This window comes from Echinops telfairi, unplaced genomic scaffold (genome assembly GCF_000313985.2).
Source record: "Echinops telfairi isolate 266 unplaced genomic scaffold, ASM31398v2 ScPeMD7_1;HRSCAF=3_0, whole genome shotgun sequence".
Lineage (NCBI taxonomy): Eukaryota > Metazoa > Chordata > Mammalia > Afrosoricida > Tenrecidae > Echinops > Echinops telfairi.
The window spans coordinates 17,260,722-17,268,323 of record NW_022103896.1 but is presented as its reverse complement, the minus strand read 5'-3'; positions in this window follow the sequence as shown (position 1 = coordinate 17,268,323).

Genomic DNA, 7,602 nt, shown 5'->3' with positions numbered 1-7,602 from the left:
GAGGGCAATGAATGTACAAATGTGCTTTACACAATTGACATATGTATGGATTGTAATAAGAGTTGTATGAGCCACTAATAAAATGATTAAAAAATGTTTCCAAGAATGAAATCACAGCGTTGACAAATGTATTAAGTGTAATGGAGGATACTTTGATCAATGATCAACACATAACCACCATCACTACCCTGGTGGACGAACATCAGAAACTGTGGTGGAAGGGAGACAGCGGTTGGTGTAAGATATGAAAATAATAATAATTTATAATTTATCAAGGGGTCATGGGTGGGGAGAGAAGAGCTGATACCAAGGGCTCAAATAGAAAATAAATGTTTAGAAAATGATGGTGGCAACATATGGACAAATATGCTTAATACAATTGATGTATGCATTGTTTTAAGAGCTGTAAGAGACCCCAATCAAAGGACCTTTAAATACAAAAAATAAAAGGACTTGCCAAGGAAATTCGTGTCAAAGCCAAACCTTTCATAAAATGCCTGAAGGAGACTGGGGAGGAGTCTTCTGCAGTGAAGAAGATAAACACTGTCGTGTACCTAACGTTAAAACTGTGCAGTCTGACCAGGATGGCACTGATGCCATTTAAAGTGACGGATGCAGCCTAGCTCTGCAGTGTAATGCTGCGAAAACTCCCTCCATCATCGGCCAGAAGTGCAATACGTTTGTGCAACAGCTACAATGGCTTAACATCATCATGTTACACTTTATATGAAATATGTTCTACCGTGAGTGGCCTGTCGTTAGCGCAATGAGACCTCTAGGGGAGTCGATACATACCCAGGAGCAGCCGTCGTTTGCTTATTCATAGCAAAATATAGAAATATAGTTTTCTATTAATAGAAAACTAGGTTTTCTTTCTGGAAACCTAGCTATGGACTCATTTGGATCACTTTTATAGCGTTAGAAAAATAAAGATTTGCTTTCGGTTATTCGTTCTTCATATTTTTGGCTCCAGGTACCTTAGCGTGAGACAACTGGCTCCTTTTTAAAATACTGCACCTTCACTGAACCTGATAGGAGTCGTAGAGTTATTTATAAATGTCAGTGCTGAGATAATAACTTCACGAAAAGGAAAACCTACACGGATTCATTCTAAAATGAATCACCTTATTCGGCCTTTAAGCCATTTTGTATTTTTTACATGTTCTCCCAAATTGGCATCTGGTGCTGTGTATTCCCATGCTGGGATATACTGACTAAAAATCAAATGACAATGTGACGCCCTTAGAAGTAAAATGACTCATATGTCCTATAAAGAACTGAGGGCATATAGGAAGGGGGAAAATTCTAAACAGAACGCTCTTTAGAAAAAAGAATGCTGATACCCCTCTCATGTACTTTGGACATATCAGGAGAGAGCAGTTCCTGGAGATGGCCATTATGCTTGTGTTACAGTGAGGAGACTCAGTTTCAAGCTTCTCCACTCCTTGGTTCTTATTCTGCTCATGTGAGGGACAAAATTCAGACAAGAGTCAGAGAAAATATTTGAACAGAAAGAGTGGGTTTACTGAAGACATATAATTGGGAAAAGATGTTCAAAAGGCCCTTAGTTAATCTAAAAAGTCTGGCAAAAATGTAAAGTTGGATTGTAAATTCTGCGAATGGCAGATCCCGCCATAGGCTGGCTTTATGATGGGTCTTGTGCTTCGGCTGGTCCTCTGTAAGTACCTCCTCTTTCAGGTGTGTGCTTTCCAGCACCCAGACTTCATGCTATGCTCATGTCTCAGACCAAAACTTGAGTCTATTCAGTTGTTGTGGAGGTGTGAGAACATCCTATCTTTCTTCCCTCCACAGTTTCATTATCCATGAACTTGGGTCTCTTTCATGGATAAGGAAATGTATCCTAGTGTGCCCTTCCCCTTCCTTTGTGCTGGAGAGGGGCATGTGAAAATGTGGCTGCAGACGTTGAACAGCAAGGAGAGCTTGAAAGTCTGCGTTATGCCTTAGAATGTGTTCCTTTCCGTATATCCTCCTGAGCTATGAGCAGACACAAAAAGAAAGTGGAGAGAAATAATCTTAGCCTCTTCGATGAGGACTCCAAATCAGCATGGACGGAAGGCCTGTGGCTATCAAAAGCTGGAGCTGGACATTGAGGCCATTCATATAATCCATTCAAACTGTGTTCAGTGCATTTGCTTCAGATATATATGGACGTCTTAGCTTATACATTTCTATGGGAAGAAGTATAGCTTTAATGATCCTTAGAGGTATGTCTCACATATTTTGGACAGGTTATCAGGAGAGACCAGTCCCTAGACTAGGACATCATGCTGGGTAAGTGAAGGGGCAGGAAAAAAACTGAGGAGACTCTCAACAAGATGCGATTCGCAGTGGGAAAAGTTGTGCACCCAGTTTGTAGCCTCTGACTTTGTTTCTTCAATCAGCACACTGAACAGCTACTCCCAGAAGCAGGACTATCAGGAAAATAAGACTTTAAGTTCAAAATAAGGTGAATTAAACACCTGCTTGCCAAAACGAAGATGGCTTGAAGCATTTGATGATGAAGGTCAAAGCCTTCAGCCTCCAGTAGGGATAACACATGAAAAAAAATCTTTACTACTGAACTAGTAAATAGCACCATGATAAACAAAGAAGAAGGTGCAGGACCAGCAGTGTCTCATTCTGCGGTGCATAGGTTTTCTATGAGTTCGAACACTCTACTGCATCTAACAAGAAGAAATATACAAATATATTGAATCTAAGAACAAATATATATGAGTATATATACACACACTCATATATTTATTAAATATATAGATTCAATGAGATCCTTCTAATCTTCAACCATATTTTGTCTCAATATCCATCTGCTAAATAATCACATACTCACAAAGCCTATATATTCACATATTACTATTAAAAAAAAAAAAAAGCTTACCTTTTCTCCATGTCCTTGACAGTGACAGGAAGTGGAAGATTCCAGGTCTTAGGCTCAAAGTAGTCATATACGCAGGCTGCCATGAAGAAAACCTCATAAATAATTGTAGGAAAAGATGCAGGATATTGACTGGTTATAAGTAGTAAAGCACTCAGTACAACTGCTAGTCAGGAACCAGGAGAAAAATCACTGGGGAGACTCGACCTTAGAAGAAAAAAAACATTGTTCAAAAGTTTTGAACTGGCAACTTCATCTTTTCTTTACATCACAGCTTATGGGTAACTTTTTGCTCACCATTTATCTGTACCTTTTGTGGGTTTTTAATTAGCATTCTTAACATTGTGAGCTACCAGAGTTCTAAATCCTACGATCCCTAACTATATAGACTACCTACTTGCTGCCAGCTCTCATCCCATACCAAGTTTTCATCTTAAAAATATTATTGTTTCCTCATCTAGATGGGAAGGAATTGAAATTAGAAGCCATGTCTTATGTTTACTTGTATTACATATGGTATCAAGGATATTTTTGAAATTTAAGTGTACACATCTGTAAAATTATGAAAATACTTAGCACTAAAATTCTACACATTCTGGTGGTCAATACAAGATTTGAAAGTAAGCAGATATATCACCCAGACCCTCTACATACAATAAAGACCAAAAAAGTAAACTATATGTCGATGATGATCATGGAAATTTGAGCTTCAAAGAAAAAGATAAAAAGTAGATCAAATACCAATTAAAAGAAAAACAGGGAACAAGAAATGCCAACTGGCCCAATTAAATTTGGCCATTTTTTATTATTGCAAGAAGTTTTTCAGTGAGACAAGAACATAAAGAACCCACCCAAACTGCACTGGCACTCAGACTACTGTCAATAACGGGAGAGACATAATACCCTCTTTATCCTGAGCACCCCCCTAGTGATGAGAGTGGATGAAGAAGTAAAACCACATTTTCAGGTGATATATTCCCACACATAGAAAATCACAGAAAGCCAACACGAAAGCTGTTGGATTCTAAAGAGCGTACCCCTCTCTTTTCATTCCCCTTATCGACTTGTCTGTTGTTTGGCTAAAAAACTGAGCCACAGTGGGGAGCTGAGTTGCGGTAATTAAGGACCATCATTTCAGGGGCTCCACTAGCTTCTAGTAGTGCAGCTAACCTGGTATTTGTTTGTGAATCTGAGGTTTAGTTCACAGTTTTCTCACATTCTATCAAGAATTGTGCATGCACTAACTTTCACAGTGATCAGTAGTGGTAACCCGGTGTCATCCAGTTCCTCTGATCTCACAGTGATGGAGGCTGGTGTTTGGATGTGATCTATCAGTCCTTTGCACTAATTGTTTCCATGGAAGTACCTTTGAATTTCTTCACTCTGCTTTGGATGGTGAGAGACCAACAGTTTCAGCGTATGACTACTCACGTGTTTGTATGTGTTTCTTAACTTTTTAGTATGAATTGGGTGAAGGTTTACAGAGCAGATCAGTTTTCTACTCAACAATTCATACAGTTTGTTTCATGTCATTGATTGCTATCCTCACAATCTAATATCTTGTTTCCTCCTCGTGTTTCTGTTTCCATACCTCCTTCTTTCCTGACCCTTCTGAACTTTGGTAACGGTTCTGAAATTTGGTAAATGCTGACTTTTTACATTTCAAATAGTTGATTAGTCTCTGTGTGTACTTTACTGGCATTATTGTTACTTTTACAGAACTGTCTACTGAATGGCTGAAAATTAAGCCATGGGATGAACTTATTTTCAGACCTAAGACTCAAAAGCTTTTAAGACCCCAGCCACTATTCATCAAGCATGATGTAGAATTTTGTGTGTATGTGTGTGTGTGGATTTTGTTGTGCCAATTGATCTTGATGTCCTCTGAGAATAGTCTATTTTTGGTCAAGAAACTCCCTGTAGACATATGTATAAAAATGTTATTCATAACAGAAAGAAGAAATAAAGCAAGAAAAAAATCTTGATTCCCACTATGAGGAAATGATTGAATAAATTATGTATATAAATTGAGTTTACGTGTCATCAATAAAGGATATCAAAATGACATGATCCTCTAAAATATCATTAAATGTGACATCTATACAGCAATATTTAAAATGTTTCAGTGGTACATGAAAGAAGAAAAGTAATTGAAAAGTTGTAAGTTTAATGATGTAAAAGTATCATACGTGCCTCATGACAAGAAAAGATGAAAAAAGTAGTAAATTGTTGTCGTTGAGTTCTGTCAGGTCTATTTCAATTCATAATAATCCTGTTGGACCTCTGAAGTAACACAGATCCATAACCTAGGCTGTGGATTTTACAAGAATAGATCGTGAGGTGGTCTTAATGGCTATTTAATATAGGGATCTAGCCTGTGCTGGATGTGCTAGCTAGTGATGCCAGCAGGATGGTCTTGTTTCCAAAGAAGGCAGAGAATGTCCATGGAGAATAGTGAGCGCCCTCATTCAATCAAAAGCGTGATGGGACTGCTTCCACATATTTGCTCCGAGTAATGATTTCCTAACTTGGGTTGAACGGAGACAACTTTTAAAAATTTAAAGGCCAAAAGTAGCTCAGGGCTACTTCAAGTTATGCCAGCCTATATAGTCTTGACTAAGTTCAGTTAGAGAGAGAAAACACACATACACACACACATGCACACACACACACCAGAAAATGTATACCTGCTATGAACATGAAAGATACTTTACTCATAAGTGAGTATTATTCTGGAAAAAGTTGGCAAGGTCAATTTCTTAAGGTGAATTAATTTCCTCAATATTGCTTGGCTTTTATTGCATTCTCAAAATTCAAACACATAATATCAAACAGATGGCTTGAACTAGTGAATAAATAGCTCATAAAAGAGTTTTGTGTACTTCATTGTTCTAGTTTTTTTTTTCCCACAGCAATCAGTTTCTGTTGAAACCTGGAGAAAATGGCAGGTTACACTTTGTGTGAGCTCCAGGTGATCTGGAAGAAATAAAATTTCTCCAGGAACAAGTGGTCTTGGAATCCCTTCCTCAAGTAATTTGCCCAAGAAATCAATTTCCCGTGAGGTTTTCCAAGCTATGGCTTTTAAAACATGCTTAGGAGAATAATGCATTATCTATGTTCATCCAGAGAAAATCTGTTCTCTAATTACTTACCCAAATGTTGAATGGAGAGTTTCCAAAACGGTTGAATGGGGAGCGTTCAAATGATAAAGTAGAAGTGAAAAAGAACAAAACAAAACTTACCACCATCAAGTCGATTCTGACTCACAGTCACCCGATCAGACAGAGCAGAACTGTCCCTGTGGCTTTCTGAGACTGTAACGCTTCATGGCAGTAGGAAGCTGAGCCTTCTCCCCTGCAGTGGCTGGTAGTTTCACACGTTTGGCCGTGTGGTTAGCAATCCAGTGCACAGAAAATCATGAAGAGTCTTACTAGCACAACGAATACAAGTTCAAATCAACAATATACACCTACCTATTGAGCACCTACCTGTGTGAGCGCAGTCCTTCCAGATATCCATCAATCAATCACATTCAAGTAACAGTAAGTAAAGGATTCTATTTCCCTCTCTTTCCATACTGGGAGCCAGATCCTGAATTAAAATGGTTAGTCTTTGATTTTCTAGATAATTAACTGAAGAGGCTCTTTACTAGTATTAACGACATCATGGAGGATTAATTGAAACATAGACCTATGATATAAGTTCTATGAAGCAGGTCAGTTAGATAATAGGATATTGGGGAAGACGTTAGGGAAACCAAATGATTATAATAGGTGAAAGAGTTCATGTTACATCTGTAGTGGTGGATGCTTCTACATGTATGGTTGGTCAGATCATCTGTTTTTACCAAGAAAAAAATAACAGAAATCTTATCTTATAGATTTATTTAAATTATTTATTTGTTTATTAAATCATTGTATTGGGGGGCTCTTACAGCTCTTATAACATTCCATGCATCAATTGTTCGAGCATATTTTTCCACCTCCTACTTCTAAGTTAAGTCGCCCACTTTCTTGAGATTTGTCATTGATAATGTGTGGGCCGCGTATCACAGAGTTAGCTGTGAGAAGCACTGAAACAAGGATCATTGTAATCTGAAGGAACCGGAGTAGTTACGTGCTCTGACAGTTCTATCAATGTAGGAACCCAGCTACAGTACACTGTCCAACAGGGTCATGGCTCCCCCACCCCCACTTGTATATTAATAGGACCATGTATTACTGAATTAATGGGGATGGGGAGGGTACTGGATGATTATGCACGATATTGCCCATGAACTAACATAAAGTATGATCATGACCTCAGACCTAGTGATCTAGAACCAGGCAACTGACAGTTTTGGTAAATGTGTGCTTCCAGAGAACAATTTGCTAGCTAACTCATTTCCTGGGGGGAAAAATGATCACCTGAAATATTTTTAATGATAACTATATACTACATATCAAAATATCTGTTCATTGCAATGTAGTAGCCTGAATTGGATACTAGGAGAGCAAACGGGGTCGGGTATTTCAGTAGAAAAACTAAGCAAACCCAAATAATGTCTGTACTTTTGTGAACAGTACTATGTCATTCTTAATTACTTAGTTTGGACAAATGTTACTATGGTTATGGATGGAGGTTATGGGAAGCTGGACAAATGTACTATGGTTATGTATGGAGGTTATGGGAAGCTGGACAAATGTACTATGGTTATGTATGGAGGTTAT